Source organism: Dermacentor andersoni, chromosome 11, assembly GCF_023375885.2.
Source record: "Dermacentor andersoni chromosome 11, qqDerAnde1_hic_scaffold, whole genome shotgun sequence".
NCBI classification, from domain to species: domain Eukaryota; kingdom Metazoa; phylum Arthropoda; class Arachnida; order Ixodida; family Ixodidae; genus Dermacentor; species Dermacentor andersoni.
Genome location: NC_092824.1, coordinates 80,015,251 through 80,033,658, shown reverse-complemented (window position 1 = coordinate 80,033,658; position 18,408 = coordinate 80,015,251). Strand labels below are relative to the sequence as shown.

Below are 18,408 nucleotides of genomic sequence, written 5' to 3'. Positions count from 1 at the left end.
CTTTTCCTGGGGACTGGCAGAGTGACTTTGATGGGCAACTCGTGAAAAGCTCTTCCGGGTAAACGGGCGGAAATAAGGCGCGGAGATCCCGCCGTTCTCCTGTGGTTTTGTAATTTATGCAGCGAAAGTTAACCAACTTTATTCACAGCACTGCTAGTGGATAGTTTTTGGCAGTTTTAGTTGCCTTTCTTCGCGGCGCGAAAACGAGGTTGCGATAGAAGCGTGGCAAATCTAAATAAATACATTTATCACATTAGGTGCACGTGATATTGAAGAAAGAAGGGGGTTGGGAAGTGGGGTGGAGGAGATCTCATCTCCATTCTCTGGTGTCTGAAATTCGCTCTTTTATGTGCTTGATCTTACAACTGACGTGTAAAAGAACTCAGAGCGCACCACACTTCAATGTTCGTTGTTAGTACGCGCATGGCGCAGCTGTGCTGCCGCTTTGTAGCACTTCATGCATAAGGTTACACTTATGTTTTTATTTCGGCCGACAAATGTTGTCATGAAATCTCAGATAGTGTCACGTGCAGCAGTGTGCAGCATGCGTGCCCGTTAAAGAATCCCAGGTGGTTAACGTTAATCTAGAGTCCCCCGCCACAGCGTTCCTCATATTGATGTTTGGATTTTGGGACGTGAAACCCAAAAGCCTAATCTAATCTCTGCAGAAGATGACGCTTTCGGACCACGCGCCCGCACTGCTAATCCCTTCGCTGTTTCGCGCTACCGGAGAAACCGTAATTTGATAGTAGAGACTTTTAGCGTGTCCGCTATTCCGGCAAACCGGGGTGGTTTGGGCGGATTACCGGATGGTCGGGGGCGTGAGCGGCCGGAGCGGTGCAGCCGCTTGGTGTTGTAGAGCTCAATCAGACAAACACAGAGCTAAAATTGCAGTAACCCACTTTATTCTGCTTGGCTGCTGGTGCAAATTGTGTTCACAATTACGCCGCTGTCGAAAACTTACACCCCAGCTAAGCAGAATATAGTAATTGGCTCTGTGTTTAGGTGGTTGAGCTTTGCACCACCAGCTGGCGCCACCAATCTGGCCGCTCACGTCTACGCCCCCGACCATCCGGTAATCCGCCCAAACCGCCCCGGTTTGCCGGAATAGCGAACATACCAAAAGTCTCTAGTTTTAGCTTCTCCGCAACAGAATTACTTACTGTTCTTGGAATGCTGGGTTACTGGTGACGTAAGTGTGAGCGGTCGGTTGGCTGCGCCCCGTCTTGAAGCGAAGAGCTTAATCAAATATGATATACAAGTGATTGCAGTAACTATTCACATTCCACTTATCTATCGGTGCAAAGAATCGGCGCAGACGCATCCTGCATGTAGTTCCATTCATATTATATTGCTTCGAAGAGAACAGTCATGAAGCGCGAAAACGGTTCACGCGTCATTGCACAAAAGCGTCACAATATGTTCCTACCACTGCTGTTGCTGCAGTCCACGTTTACCGTAACCCAGTATGTTCGGGAAGAGTGTACCCGTATACGAACCAGCTAAAACCATAATTTCCTCTTACCTGTTACATACCTTACGTATTACGTATCTTACTTACCTCAGGTACTTATTATGTGGAGCGCTCTCCTCACCTATATCTAACAGTGGTCCCAGTTATAGGTGTGTGGAATCCTATTCCGAACAATAGATACAAGTGTGTTGTTCCGGATAACCGTATCTACACCACTGGAACATTGTTGTACATATTCATCGTTTGTCGAATTTATACAGTAAAGCGTTGAAACATACTAAACGCCGTTCCGTTTACTTTGTGATTTTATGTGTAATGGTTTTTTATTTTATTTTTTTATTATTTTTTTTATTTAACAATACTATAGGCCTTTGCACAGGCCCAAACAGGATGTGGATTGTAAGAATACGCATGAGTATGGAAAAAACAGGGAAAAAATGATAAAGAAGAAAACAAATATAGAAAACAAAGAAACTGCCGTACAACAACACTGGAATTCAAACAAGACACTTTCCTTGTTTCTCACGAATCAAGGAATAACAAAAGGTGCTCAAAACAATTGCACTATTTGTCGTATAACATTTAAGTAACTGCAGAATGTTTGGGAGAATTTTTTTTTTCATCTTCTGACCGGAACCTAAGAAGAAGATTACGAGCGCGGCTAGGGTTAGAACAAGTCTTCCACCCGAATCCGACTCCTGTAGCATTTTCCTGAGCCAACTCATCAAGTCGCATGGTGTTCCAGGCTTTCAGAGATCTACCAGCGCTTGGGAGAACAACCTCTGAGCAAGCTCGAAATTTCTGGTGGTGCGACGTTGCTTCTGCGCTGCAGGTGATCAAGCTACTCAAATACAGAGCCGTTGTTAAATCTAAGAAAACCGCAGTGCCACCACAATGCTCCGAAATGCAAGTAGGGAATGATTTTCCTTTCTCGACCTTCGAAAAACCTGGAAACCATAGTAGCAGTGCCTCTACTTACCAAGTTCCTCTCGAGGTGATCTTTTGTTTCTTTCTTTCTCGCTTTTCTTTCCCTCGCTTCGGTGATAATGACAGTAACAGCGGTAAGTCCGCGAGAGCAAACTAACTGTGTGCCGAATAGAAAGACGTACATGCAAATGCAGGCAAGGAACGGGTTACGAACACACCCTTAAATAAACGAAAAGATGGCGCGATAACGACGCCGATACGAAAACCCGATGCCCGCGGGACAGCACAGGAGAAGTTACTCGCATAACTAACTTTCCTAATAACCATGGCTTTTCTTATGAGCAAAGGAAACAAATGATTGGCACGCGCCGAAAGACAGATACCGTACGAGAGAGAGAGAGAGAGAGAGAGAGAGAGGGAACAAAAAAGAAACGGAAAGGCAGGGAGATTAACCAGGTTGCATCTGGTTGGTTACCCTACACTGGAGGAGGGGGAACAGAAGGAAAAAGGAAAGGACAGAACGAAATGAAGAATGAGGGGTGCGGGTGCGCACGAATAGTGTTCATCGCGCCATCAAACTATGGCGTGCGAGGATGCTACATAAAAAAAAAGGAATGGCGCCACATTTTGTGCTTTCGCCGCCGTCACTGCATTTAATTTCCAGCAACTTCTGCTCCTTTTGGTTCCCAGAGTGGAGCCTTGAAAAGTGGCAAGAAAGGCAGGAGTGTTAGAAGGGGAGAGGGCGTACGTGCTTTTTGTTTTCAGTTTTCTTTTAGCACAAGAACAGCTGCATAAAGAACGATGGCCGAGACTGAATACTGAAAGGGTAACGCTTCAGGCGATTGAGTCGCAGTAAGCTTCTTTACGAGTGGAGGTGGAATCGAAGCCTTGAGGAAGAAACACACACACACGCGCACGCACGCACAAACGCACCCTGAGGGAAAACGTTACTTTCCCATGCAAAACTATTTATTTTGCCGCAAAGCATATCGTTCTGATATTAGCGTCTCCTTTTCTTTTTCGCTTGAAGGAGCGAACAAAAATTAAAATTTGGTGTTTTACGTGCCAAAAATACGACCTGATTATGAGGCACGCCGTAGTGACGGACTCCGTCAATTTGGACAACCTGGGGTTCTTTAACGTGAACCTAAATCTAAGTAGACGGGCGCTTTCACATTTCACCCCCATGGAAATGCGGCCGCCGTGGCCGCGATTCAATCCCCCAACCTCGTGCTTAGCAGCCCAACACCATAGAGCCACTAAGGAAGGAACACATAAATGAATAAAATTGTAAATGCAACAAATGAAAATACATGCCGCACGTAGGCCCAATAACACAAACACCGCGTTCGAAGCTGAAATATAAGCTTCACCGTGGTATGTTTTGCCGCCTGGAGCAATATTGCAAATGTGCGGTGCATTAGGAAAGTGGCACCGGGTGAAACATAACAGCGTCGTGTTCACGGACTCGCGACTGATTTTACTCACGCCATTTTATTTCTCTTCCTCGTCTTGTTAATTCTTTGTTATATTTAATTTGCCTCTTTTTTATGGGAGTAAATAGAATTTTGAAGCTATGTATGCGATTACATATGGAAGGAATGCAAGCAAGCTTGCTCTACTTTTTTGCCATTCGTTGTTGAATAGAGATTTTAGAAGGGGCTTAAAAGAGGACAAGCTTCAGAAGGCAAGTCGTCGGTCGGCAGAGCAATATTGTCATAAGCTCCTTTTCAGGTCTGTAGTAAGATATGTGGCTGCCCTACGGCAGCAAGCAATAGTTCTAATCCGAACAGATATCCATGTGGAGAGTTCAGCAAGAGTACAAGAATAAATACGGATCCATTCTTTCTCCGACTGGGTATTGTACCAAACACTGCTTCTGGAAAACTACCGTATTTTCCGGATTATATGTCGCACCTCATAATAAGTCCTGCTATATGGACGATTAATTTTTCATCATTTTAGCCTTTAATAGATCAATCGCTTGCGACGCAGGGTTTTTCATCGATTAATTGATAATTCGAAATTTTTGACGGGCACTATCAAGAAGGTTGAAACAAAGTTATCTACTTTTGTAGAATCCTATTTTAATGTTCGAGAGCTGGAAGCAAGTTTGAAACATATAGACGTGTGACAAAGTATAATCATGAATTTTGGTAAAGACTAAATATAGTTGGCGCTGGTGACTTTTGAAAAGATAAACAATATACGTTATGAAATGACACTTAGTTCAGAATTAAATAAGACACATGGATAGATGGATGGAATAACTTTACTGAAAGGTCCTGCAAGCTACGGGGTGCAAGGCCCCAGAGAGCGGGCTGCTCCCACGTTGGGACCGGGAGTGTTAACTCCCTGGCCGCATCGTGGGCTCGCTGGGCGGCCATGCTGGCCGTCCAGCGATGTTGGCCGTCCAACGATGGATCGGACATGGTTGTCCGATCCAGTGCAGTTAAAGAAGAATAAGAAAAATGAAAAAGAAAGCGAAAGGTGAAGTCCAACTAAAATATGCAAGAAATTGCAATATACACAGTGGAAGAGGAGGAAAGTTACCGCTTCAGAATTTTAGGCCGCAGGTTCTTTTCTACAGAACGAAATAATGTCCATTACCTGGGATGCTTGGGTCGACACCTTCTTTGAATGGCCTGTGCACAACGAGCATGCGAGAAAATAGACGCTCGGAAACTATAGATCCGCTGGAATCGACGCAAACTCGAACGCTACGTCAGATCAAAAGCGTAGCAGTTTGGGCGAGTTGGTATGTCATGACATTTTTAGGCTTGTAGCGCAGCTCAGAAAGAGCGAAAAAGGAAGGAGGTAGGGTAATCAAAGGGAACGGAAAACAGAGTGAGCGCTAGCTTCCAACTGATGGTTTATTTCGTGACACGACTACTTATACACTCGGCAAACCATGTGACATCAATAGATTACAAAGAAACCAAGCAACAAAACCGATAGTAACCAAGTGACAACATATTCAGACAGCCTGTGGCTGCAGTCGGAGATACGCCGATTCATTGCTTGATAATGATAACGAAGGTGAGCTTACACATGCACGGCCCAGACCAATGATATAGCCTTTGCTTCGATGATTTCTCTTGCGAGCTGATTACGACCACGACCTAGAATGACGCATTCCTCCGAGACAGGTTCGCCACCACACGTTTTGCCCGGTTGCGCAAGGAACCCCCGTCAGATGCGTGCTCCAAACCAGCGCGCAAGCTGTGCCACGCCTTCAGTGGACTAGGAGCAACGCGACGATCAACGACTGGGTTGCTTTTAGTGTGCCATGAATTGCGAGGGCATATCGAACCTCGGCTTCGGGCGGCGTGGTGGCGAGTGCGGAGCGGAGGAGGAGAGGGTAAGCGATCGGCTCGGCCTCACTAGAAAAAAAAAGAACAGTCGACAGTCACTCTACCACAGCCGCACAGTCACTGTTCGTGCACCGCCATTCCAGTTCGATGTCAAACTTTTCGCGCCACTCCTGTGAAACTCTCGAAAACGATCAATCGAACAGGTCTAATCGATTAGGTCGATTAAATGGAAGGGGCACATCGATGAAGATTAATTATGTTGCGGGATACGTTTAATCGATTAATCAGTCGTTTTTATTGTCAACCCGAAGTCGCGTCCGCCACTGTTCGCGAGTTTCAAAGAAAAATAGCGTATACAAGTCACACTAGCGTATATTACGCAGCTGTTTTATTTCGGTCGACGTAATGAAGCGATGCACGCGCGGAGACTCGTCACGAAATGTCGAGCTTCCCGATCTGGGTGCACTAAATGTTCATAGGCAAAATTATAATGAACCACAAATTCGAGTAGAAAAACACATTCAACGGAAACTCCTCTTAGCGCAGTAAACCAACATTCATTCCACTTCACTCAAAGCCATCGAAGACATCGTCCTCCGACGCACCGCCAAAAACTTCAGCCACATCGGCCGCCATCGTCGCTGGGTAACCGTCGTGGTGCTCTACATAGCTTTTACGAAATGTTGTAGGCTGACTGCGCACGCGAACGATCACAGGAAGCCTGAACCAGCCTGAACACACGCGTACAAAAATGACAACAAAGTCGTGCTTTTTTGTAACGGGTATATCTGGAGCGGCACAGCATAGTAAAAGATTGTGACGCCCTTTTGTTATTCATTGGGTCAGTTTCGCGGGTTTGCCCTGTTCTTTAAGTAAAGAACTAAACAGCAAACTCGTACGCATGAACACTGATCACGGAGGCACCTAGATCACGGAGGCCACGCTGGTGGCCTTCATTGCTGCTATCCGACTACTGCCGCCGCGCTGCCTACATGACGAGTTAATTTATAGGGCTAACACGTACACCAACGGTAACTCCACAGATTAGATTTCTTTCAGGATGCTTCCCGCGCTCGGTTTCTTGTACATGCCCACTAAAGCACCATGGCGGGCGCGCAAGGCATCCACTTGAGACGTTGTTACATTTTTAGAGCAAATTGACTCTGCCCAATTCGAAAATTGGGTTTGGCCCACCATCGAAACTGACCTGGCCCACTGCCAAAATTGAGTTGGCCCACTCCCAGAGTTGGCTTTGCCCAATTCGAAAACTCAGTTGCACCTTCGAAACAGAGTTGAACGTTGAAAACCGATATGGCCTTCTCCGAGAATTGACTTCGCCCGCTGCCCCCAAAATTTGGGTGGCCCACTCTCAAAATTGACTTTGATCAATGCAAGCCCATGAACAAGTGAAAAGTATCGCATGGAAGACTCATACTGCTTTCCCATTCAGTGCACGTATGGGTACTAAAGTGTCTCTTTATTTAAAAAAAAAAAAAAAAGGTGCTTGCACACAACCAATTCGCTTAGGAGGAAGCTTAAGCTCGGGCCAAACACCTATGCCGCCTATTCGAATACACGTAAATTGCAGAAACGCTTTTCTGATATAACCCTTGGGCCAATTTTAACGAAATTTAATGCAGTTTAGGGAGAAAGTTGAGTTCTATTGACTGTAGGAAGCAAAATCTTTATTTAGAGCTTGAAAGTTATTACGAAAATATTTTTGAAAAACCATTAGTTTGAAAAACTGAAACCCTAGGTTTACAACTTTGTCCCTCTGCATGAAAAACAGATATCGGCGTTCTCTAAACTGCCTCCATTAGATGACCCAAAGCGTACAAATTCGATATACAGGGTGTTTCGCGTAACTTGAACCAAGGATTTAAAAGACGTGGTTAGCGGCAGGTAAATGAGACCAACGGCATATGGTTTGCCATTAAGTGGCGCTCTTTAGAGTGTTTCTTTATATTCCGCTTAATTAGTTAATTAACTAAGATGAATTATGCAAAATCTTTAATATATACTTTAGGGACAAGGGCGTTCCGCTGTGTTGTAGAGGGGATTCAGAAACGACCGATCCAATTTTTTTTTGTGGCAACGTACATGCTGCGTGGCGATTTTTTTTCCGGCGTTTAAAGAAAACCTGCGAAATATGAAATAAAGCCACGTGACTGCGGTCATGCGTTATCGTAACGCAGCGCTCTCAATCGCAGTTCGCGCGAAAGAACCCTGCGCGCGGGACCGTGGCGTAGCGAGCGGCCGCGGCTCTATAGGCATCGGGTTCATATTACAGAGTTGTAAACTTCACATTTTCGCTTTCTGTAAACTTGATATATTTGACAATTTGTATTAAAAATAGACAGCCTAGATAAAAGAACTATTGATTTTCAACAGTCAGTAGATGTTAACTTCTTTCTGTTTAACAAACCTCACCAAAGTTGGTGCAGTGGTTGCCTGGAAAAACGATTTTTACTTTCCCATGCATTTAGATAGGCGCCGCTGAGCTAAAGCTTCCTCTTAATTGCCTGACATCAAGTAATATTGCTTGCGTAAAAACAGCTGTTTTTGTTCGTACAGATCTGTCGTGTCACTGGTTTTAGGATAAAATTTCAATGTCAAGAGCAAACTTTATGGGTGATCCTGATATGAGCCAAAATTATTATTTTAGCTTGATGCAAATAGCTTTTATATGCTAATTATCCCAGCATTTACATTAGAAGAGCGAAGTCACCAAGCTATGAATGGACTCGGGCTTGCTCGTCTCTCTTTCATAGGTGAAGGACAGGTGCATAGCGTTTATGTGGGTTAAGCTTGTTTGTAATTAGGTTGTTACCGACTATACATCTATGCAGTATATCATTTTCCCTATCTCTCCTTTATCTCTTCTCTATTCAGGAAAACCTCTCATTCTATATTGTACATGTATCTGTGCATGTAAAGACAAAAAATCTCTCAATTTCCTCTCTGTTGTTGTATTTTTCGCCAATAGTCTAAACGTCGCTTGCTTATCTCAATCACTCACCAGTGAGTGCTTCCATCCGCTATGAATCCCAGCACTTCGGGAAAGTGGACGTTTCTACGAGTCTTTTTTGCAAGTTGAATACCTTTCCGCTACATTACACCATGACAAGTCACCTTCGGAACATGCCTGATGTCGTTGCGAATGTATGTTTTTGTCCTCAGGCAGTCAGCTCAGATCCTTAATAACAAGACATTGCCCCTTTAGATATCGTACAGATCCTCCAGCTCGGTTACTTGCCAGCCGTAGTTGGCAAATCTCCATGGAAATTTTCGTTTGCATTATTTAAACCTAATTCACCGTGTCGACACACTGGCGCCATTATCACACAGCGTTTCCCGCACGCTATGTGACGTCGGATCCGCTCGTCACATCCAACTATGGCAAAATGAAATCTGAAAAAGCCAGCAGACGCACACCTAAACACCAAGCATTACAGTCCGGCATCAAAGAATCGCAATGCCACTCCAGCGAACTTAGTGTACCTAAATACACGCAATAATACTGCTTATAGCCTCCCCACACAGCGAGCAGCACGAAGAGATCTGACGCCAGGGCTAGCAGAGTTGGTAATATTACACTCAAGCCAATATATGGTAATGATAGCTGGAGCGTAGTTTTAGTTTTCGGCTTAGGGCTTTGGCTAGTAGCTTCAGCTTCGTTCTAATTTCTATGATGCACCTGGCAACGAGGCCAAGTGACTCCGACGTCAAAATATGTAGAGGCTGAGCCATACAGGGTTTTTCTTGTTTCTGTGCTGCACGAAAATCCAGTTTTTTTATAAAGCTCTGCTTGAGAGCGAGAGGAAACAAAGCGATCACGTGAACTGCAGCATTGCGTTACGCTCGCATGCCGCTGCCTTTGGAAATGTGCCGACGGGAGAATGTCCGTGGACACGTGCGCACTTCTTAACGAGTTGTGAATGCGAAAGCATTATGTCCAATTGAACGCCGCTGAGAGGTCTTCCAAGTTATCTCCTCGCGGGTAAGCGGGCGCGTTGAGATACTTGGCGCGTTATGATTTGGGTTTACCGAAGCACTCGCTCCCCAACTCTGGGCCTTCCAGCAGGTCCACGACGCCGCCAGGAAACTCAACCTCCCGGCTTCGTCGTGGGAGGCGCCCACTCCATGAGAGCCCCCAAAGCTCTCGTGGCCTGCAGGACCTTGAATAAAGTTGATTTCCTTCCTTCCTTACCGAGGCGCAGTTAGGGCGCAGGCGAGAGATTCCGAGGACAAGCAAAGTGCGGGTGAAGCAGGCTTCCGAGATCGAGGGTGGCTTCGCTTCGCGGTGATGCCCTCTCTTAGAGTTTCTCACTATATTACCTAGAGGGAAATCTGGCGCTGCTGCGCTGTGGTATGCATGGGAATGCCGGTATATTGTGACTTCGGGTTGGCCTCGTTCCCGGAGAGCCAGGACACCTTGAAGACGCGCCTGGCAAGCACCGTTCCGTCTGTCACAATGATTCATTTTCTACTAAAACAGCACGTAAACAGCTGTTTTAGTTTTATTATGGCACAAAAACATGTTTTGTTTAATTATGAGAACTTATTATTGCATGCACAGTTCGATGAAACGTAAAAAGTATCAGCGGGCCGCTAAAGTTGGACGGCAGACGACAAGAGTCGCGCTCGCTTTGAAACAGTTTGTCGTCTGTTCTTGCTTTTCTTCGCTTGCTCAGGCATTGTAGGCGAGTAAAGATGTAATATGCGTGAATGAAAACATTTTACGAATAGTTTACTTTAAGAACGCGTTATTTATGTAGCCATATCCACGTTCTAGACGAAGCCTCTTACAACACCCGCCAACGCAGGCCTCGCAGACACATATACCGTCATTGCCATGACGGCACGGCGCCCCTTAAGAAACTCCCATAGACGGTGGCGCCAGATTTTCCTCTAGGTGTTATAGTGAGAAACTATGTGCCCTCTCCCCTCACGCAACACCTGGCGCGCTCCTGAAGCAGCAGGTGTTCCCTTTCGCCCACTCTGCTTCGTCGATGCGCGATCGTGACGAGGCGTCGCAGCCAATGAAAATCTAGGCGTCGTTTCAGATGGCTCAACGAGCCGTCTGACGCTTTCGCACCAACATATTTTACAAGTGACGACCGATTAATGAGCACCGAAAACGATATCATCTGCGACAGTGCTTCCTGTATTTCCCATATAACCTTGCCCATCAGCGAGCGCGAGGTCACGGCAAATTTGACTGACGTAAGACGACAGACGAAACCTTCCGTTAACACAACCAACCTTGATGTTGGGGCAGCTTTATTATGCACTACATCGGTTGCGTCCTCCGAGGGTGCAATGTTTACTTACCCGACAAACTTGAATAGCACATCGCAGCTTTTTCCCGCGCCAGCGCTTAGTGTATAGCAGCGAGGACACTGGGGAGGCGCGTGGAGTTGGCTTTCCTGCTGGGCTCCTACGGTACACGTTTCCCGCGCGAGCGGGCTGTTTCTCAAGACTGCCCGCAGCTGCTCGAGTCTCACGTTTCCGACGAACACGAGAGGCTGCACTCTCCAAGCTGCTCGACAAGATAAACACAGCCACACTTGTAAGCGGTGGTCAAGGAATTGCTCTATCGAACTTATTGCAGTCAAGCAAAATGGCAAAACTCAGCTGGATTCAATACAAAGACAAGGCATTGTCGCTTACTCACGTGAATACGCCTGCTCGAAAACCAATGCGGCCTCCCTCTCTCTTTCTGTCTCTCTTGTTTTTGTTTTTTTCGTTTTGCATATTTTGCCAGCATTAACCTTACCGAGCATCCCTCGTTACTCAATATGTGAACAGAAAAGCATCAACCTGGAAGCTCGAATAATCGCTCTCTTGCCCCTGCCGGCACCCGAATTCTCTCGTTACCGAAGACCCGGTCTCTCTATACGGTAGACACTCGGTGCGTCCTTTCAAACTGCTGTCGATGTCCTTGTGCAATGATTTGCATGTCTGGTTCGGCCTTGCGTCGTCTGCTTAAGGCTGTGTCCTCACCGAATTTGTCTTAGCAGATACAATATACCGAGATTTGCGCCACAGTTTTGGCACGCAATGTAGTAACAATGGATTCCCACGACCTCTCGACATTTGATGCGACCGGTCAGAATCTGAACTGCATAGAATGCCGATTCAAATGAGCACCGACGAAACGTAACGTAGCGACATTATAACCACCTTTCATCAGATAATTATGATTATTACTGGTAATATTACGTTTAAAAATACATATAAATAGAGAGAAAGCAGGACGAAAAGTGCCTGCTGCCACTAGAAAGGGGCACAACGCCTGGACATACTTAAATTAGGATGGCATAGAAAAGATACCAATCAAGAAAAAAAAGACAGACCTTGGAATAATTCATGAGCGCCTGTTAAATAACGCGCAGCATTTTCGCGGACATTTCTGTCTCGGGTGTTTTTTCTACTATAAGTGGCTGAATGCAGTGGTGCGTTTTGTTGACTCTGGTGTCGTACGTACGTGTCTCGCCTGTGATAGAGGTTTCTCATATTTTTCAACAATCGTGGCAGTAGAGCGAGCACATAGAATCCCAAGTTAAAACAACACCGCGAGTTTAATCCCCAGCAACGTGACTCCGTTATGGTAAGGGTAAACCAAATATCGTTGCTTCGCGATATAAATGAAGTCACAAAAAAAAAATTCTTTTTTCGCGTTTGCGAGACAAGTACATTAAAGCCTATACTCACTGTCTCACGAAGACTGTTTTTCACATATGCTCCAATACACGTCCTTATGCTGTAAATTAATATGTAATGGGAATCTGAAATAGCCGCAATTATATGGGCAGACGAAAACTTTCTTAGCCGATGACATGAACACAAAGAAGTATAGAAACGGTTGGACTTCACGCCATGAACCCCTGCGCGTTCGAAGTTCACACACATGACATCGTGAAACGAGCATTCGCTGCGAATTCGCTCCGTCATTCTTTTCCGAGAATGCACCTTCATCATGAAGGTTCGGCGCAAAGCTATTCAAGCATAACCCACGTTGAGCCGCAAATGACTGGCGGAAATTCAGGATGAACACTCCGTAGGCCGAAGGCGCCTTGTTGCAATAAGTCCAGTGGCCACTACAGCATGTCGTTTATACGGCTACAATATCGAGAAAGAAAAGGGAGAGGAGGAGCACGATGTCGACTGCCGGCGGTCCTAGTCTTGCAAGGCATGCCAGCAATAGCTTCGCAGTGAGGATGCTGACTGCCTCTCAAAATTACGCACATTGACGTCTGTCCGATTCGTTTTTCTTTGAAATTTGGCATCCTGCGGTGCTCCGGTGGCGCGCTAAATCTGCACCATCATCCCGCGGTACATGCCTTCTGCGGCGCATGCAGTGCATGCAACTGAGTGCCCGCTTGCTTGCTTGCTTTCCCCGTGACGTCACGTGCATCATTTTTCGTGTCGTCTGCCCAGAGGAGACGATGAGCCGCCGGCTTAACGAACACGCTTTTTTATCGTGGCAGGTCGTGCCTGGGCTGTACCTGTGCTCATGTTGCGCGAACTCGATGTCGCGGTCTCTGTGTGGTAGTGCTACAACTGGCTTCGTTAAATGTGAGGGAAGCGAGTACAGTGCCCGTTAACTGTCGTGTGCAAGGGGGCCGCACGAAGTAGCCCAACGAGCCGCAGCTACTGGCGTTCTGCTTCCCGAAGGAAGAAAGCCGGCCACCGCCATAAACTGTTACGGGCTACACCGGTTGAAGCAATGCGAAGGGATGAGCTCTACAGAGGTAGGTAAAATGTTCTTTCTAACAACTCTTAGATAGGTAAAGAACAAATTAAAAACAAAATCATGATGCTGTCCGCGATCTTCGTCAGCCGAGAAAAAAAGAAAACGATTTTGTTTTTGCTTCATCTTTCTGTCTACTGCCTCACTACAGCGTTCCAAAAGACGCTACCGGGAACTGCTGCATTGTTTTGTCGAACGTTGAAAGCGGTGTTACGGCCTAAAATGCATACGTATTTGCTTCAGTGAGTTGGTTGAGTGTATCTACTTTTCTTTTGTCGTGGAACACCGAACGCAAGCTTTTCACTAGGGCGAATAAACACAAGTGTCCAAACTTATCTAGACGGCACTGTACCGGATGTTTCTGCGAATATCTTAAGCGATATTTAAAAATATTCGTTTTGAAATAAAATTAGGGTTCCTTCGGAGACATGCCGTCAGTGCCAGTGACCATGAGGTGACGGGCGATAAATAGTAATTAATCGCTAATTACCCCTTATACCTTTATTTTCCGCGGGCTCATCGTAATTCTTTCACTGAGGGTCACAGCTAGCTCATGAGTGACACTACGCAGCTGCAAGATCAAACGGCGCATTCCTCAGCTTCAGTGTATTGGCTAAATACCATGAAGTATTATTTTCGCTGACATTTTTTCCCACAGTCATATATCTACGGCAATTAACAAAGAGAGGGAAACAAGGTGCGTGGAGGAAGTGGCCTAGCACTTTCACTACACGTATAGTTCACGCTCGACCGAATATTTCAGGCACAACTAGAAAATAGCTGCCGACTGCGATTAACCACTGCTTGGAATGAGATACATGGTCGAACTTCCTCGGGCTGAATAATATCAAGATGGTACACCACTATTCACGTCACGCACACAAACTTCTTGCACAAGGCTCGGCGACAACATAAAACTGATAGAGCCAGCGGTAATATTCGAGAGATTTCGATCCAAAAAGGTGCGTCTTGAGCCGGGCGATAACATTGAACATTTGTTTGCCGGTGAAAGACGGCCACAGGGTAAGAAACAAGTACACGTGGTAGTGCTTTCTTGACAGCTGCTTAAAAGCGAGCTAGACGAGTGCACTAAACCAGTAGGCGTAAGCATTTCATAACTGTAATTACGTCGTAATGACAAAATAAAGACTAAGGCTTCTGCTTCGAGTTACTCGCCGTAAGCACGCCGCCGGTTAATTGAATGCAAGAGAGTAACAATTATTACTGTGCCGCCTACGCATAAAGGCTGGGCCTTGCGCGGTGGCTGCGCCTCGGAGTCCGCGAAGTGGCAGTTTGTTACCCTAATATAACCCCGACTACGTAGTACGTACTAAAGCCCGTAAGGCAAGTTCAAGTAAGAATACTTAGGGGCAACTTCAGTTTATGCACACCACAAACACACGAACAAGCTAACCACGCGCATTATTTATACGGGAGAGAAAATATCGGAGCACATTTTCATCTGTGGCTGGCTTGTTAACTGCGGCGTTAATAAGAACATTTTGAAAAAAAAACGAAGGTTACTAGTCTATCTTGCGCCTCGCTATGTGAGTTGCATACTTTCACTGTTACTGCAAAGACGAATCAGCGCTGTTGGGGACTCGCGTTCCTAGAAACAAGAGTACCGCTGAAAATATCGTACCTTTCTTCGTCATGCGGTAGCTCTGCCCGGCGGCGCCATTCGAGATAGTAGATGGAGCGCTGTCGACGGTTGCGCACACCTTGAACACTCCCGACATGTCTGACACACCAGAAAGCGTGGAAAGGTGGAATGCTTTCTGCGGTAAAACCTGCTGGCCACTGTTGCCTTTATCACTCCCGTCTCGACTCCGTATCCATGAAAAAAAAAAAAAAAAAAACATGCCGCGTCATGGTTGCGGCACGTGGCCTGCCGTGAATCTTTCGTACGGACAGAAGACGCTGCGTCATTGTGATACTTGCGGCGATAACACATCATGGAAGAGCGAAGGTAAATTCAGGCAGGATGAATAGGACGCTGTACATCGAATAGATTACTATAGTTGGAAAGATACGGTGACCTGGGTTTTTCTTTGAAAGCTTTAGTTCGGCGCCAACTCTGATCCCCTTTTTAAAACGCTTGGCGTGACTTTCTCCAATAATTTGTCCTGGGATGCTCACATTAATTACTTGACGAAAAAACTGTCCAAAGTAATTGGTCTCATGCGTCGACATTGCTTTACGTTCCCTCTTTCTATTAACAATATTTTGTACAATGCTTGCTTTTACGCTAAACTATGGTGCGCTAGTTTGGGGAACAACTAAAGAAAATATACAGAAACTTCTTTCACTTCAGAAGCGTGCAATACGCCTTGTTTTTAAAGCTCCTTACCTAAGTCACACACAGGATATGTTTAACAAGCTTAAGCTTGTAAACATACAATCTCTGTACGATTTCAGACTACTTCGACAACATAAACTGGAAACAAACAAGAAAATTTACGTTCTTAAATCAATGGCGAGGTTGAAAAAAATTCCCCGGCATAAAACACACGCTATCCCGAAACATGGAAAGTTGATAGGTGCCGCACGACCTACGGCAAGCGAATGTTCAAGTACGCATTACCGACCTTGTTAAATGAGTTGGCCAAAAATGGCACGGATATAGAATTGATCTCTTTGAATCAGCTACGCAACGTATATGTATAACTCTCCATTGTTCTATTTTTTGTCGAAACACTAATTGTATTTTCTGTACTTCTTTTTCTTTTCGTTTCTGATCCAGTGAATTTCACACGATGTTTCTGTATATTCATAGATTTTCTTTACGCACATATTTGCCTGTTGCTTGCATTGTATATTGTTTTTTTTTTCTGTAATTTTTGTATTTGCTACAATTGATTTTCTCCTGTCTTTTTTGTATGGAATTGATGCCACTGTATGCCATGCTATGATGCACGGACCAAGTCAAGCCTTTTCAGGCTTTTTGTCCATGCTCCAAACATCTGGAAGATGTTGAATAAACCTGAGTTTAACTGTATTGAAAATACACGTAAAACGCTGAAATGTAGGAAGTAATCAAAATGCTCGACCAACCCGAATAAAATGTTGTATCGTTTAGGAGAGCCACCTATATTCTACCTTACGTAATCCTGAATTGGGTCCTCAAACTTTTAAATACTGTGGAAAATCGGCAATACAAAAAAGACATATAAAGGAACTGAAGCACGGTGTTTACAAATGCTTAACTCTGTATCAAAAAACAGATATCACAGTTAGTGAAGTGCATTTGTTAGACCAACTAAAGCGAATTAATGTGGTTTACGACATTGGCCACGAACACAATAACCCCTGACCATCTGGTTCACTTCGTGCAACGAACCCGAAAACAGCCAAACTACAAGTGCTACACTTCTTCGTAACGAAGAAAAGTGTATTCGGTATACTGGTTTGGGCGAGTTGGAAGCAGTCTGTGACAGCAGGCTATTGTGTGCAAGCTCGATACGTAGACAGGAGATTTGACAAAGTTTGCGCTTGTGCTTTTCCCCCGACTACGTTTTTAGTTTGTGTTTAAAAGTCTGCCGTCATGGAAAAAAAAAATTGGAAGAAGCTTAAGCTTGGCCTTTAAGGGTGGAACGAGACAGCATTCAAAGATCCCTGACTGCTTCTCACGCTTCCCGGAAATTGCAGGTTATGTAACCGTGATGTCTACCGGTAAACGCTGGCGGCGAACGCTATGCTCGAAGGCCAGCTTTCTGGTAGAAACGCGGCCTCTTGCCCGGAGGTATTCCCGGATCTAATTAGTTGCCTTAGTGAACTGGGGACGTGGGGCCAGTCAAGCTGTTTTTAATGCAGCTTTTTTTCCCTCGTTCCAACCACTTATGTGAAACTCCATGAATGTGGTAAATAAATGACCTTGAACTTGCACAGCCGCTTCAAAAAATTTAGTTCATTTCCAGGTTTCTGTGTTCGATTCGCATTTCAATATTTCAGCCTCAGAAGATTTAACATAAAATGCATGCGCTGTCGGTATTTTGTTTCAAGACATTTGTTTGCGCGCTGTCGTTGTCAAAATTCCGAGGAATAACTTTGTCAAGAATCTACGACAAGGTATTAGCAACTTTATTGATAGAATGGTGTGGCAATATAACCCGCATATACCGCATGTCATACGAGGCGTGGCATATGCATATAAATATATACGGCAATTTTTTGCTCACGGTACGCTTACGCTGGTTACGACGCCGACACCGAATTTTCCGTGACACGGGGCCCTTAAGGATACCGCGTTAAAGTGTGCCTCTCGCATTCCGACCTCCACTCTCCAGCTCCTCGCGTCTTCCTGCTTTAGGATTAGCTTCGACTTTTTGACACTGAAGCGGCGATCCTTGTGGCGCGATCGTTGCGCCGACTCAGTGGATTAAAGTGAGTTTGCCGAGCGAGGGAAACGCTTTGAAAACACCGAGCACTGAACTTGAAATGCAAGACGCGTTCGGCATGTTGAACTTCTCCACGTCGCGAGTTGTAGCAGTGAAGGGGCAACACCGCCCTCTCAATTCCGTCCCTCTATATCTGCTGTAGCTTTTTTTTTTCTTCTCGCCTCTACCTGCACGAAGCGAGAATGCTTCATGATGGAGTACCACGAACGGGCAGGCAAAATTTCCTGCCTTCTGCTGTTCTCCTTGCTATACATAAAAGACGCGTCCTATTGAACGACGCTTGGTGTTCTTGCAGACGACTGCACACCCAAGAACTGGCGCACATCTGCTCGAGGGCCGCGATAAATGAGGTTTGAGGCTTCCACGGGAACACGGTTATGCGGCGTAAGCTTCAAACGCAGCAACAAGGCAAAGCACGCAGCTGCTTTTGGAAGAGATGCCGGAGCTTAAAAAACTCTGCAAGCATTTTTCGCATAGCCGCGCTAGCTGAGTATAGCGAGATAAAGAAAGTGAGAGCTCTGTTCATCTTTGATCCCAACT

At 45.5% G+C, this 18,408-nt stretch overlaps 1 long non-coding RNA gene across 2 annotated transcripts in view; it reads right to left on the bottom strand.

The window, feature by feature from the left end:
* The window catches only part of LOC140214088 (uncharacterized), a 61,630-nt gene extending 45,995 nt beyond the window's left edge, over positions 1 to 15,635 (bottom strand). For both annotated transcript variants that reach the window (XR_011891009.1, XR_011891008.1), the window contains exon 1: positions 15,114 to 15,635. This is a non-coding gene — a long non-coding RNA (uncharacterized lncRNA). The remainder of the gene's footprint in view (positions 1 to 15,113) is intronic.
* Between the last annotated feature and the right edge of the window lie 2,773 nt (positions 15,636 to 18,408).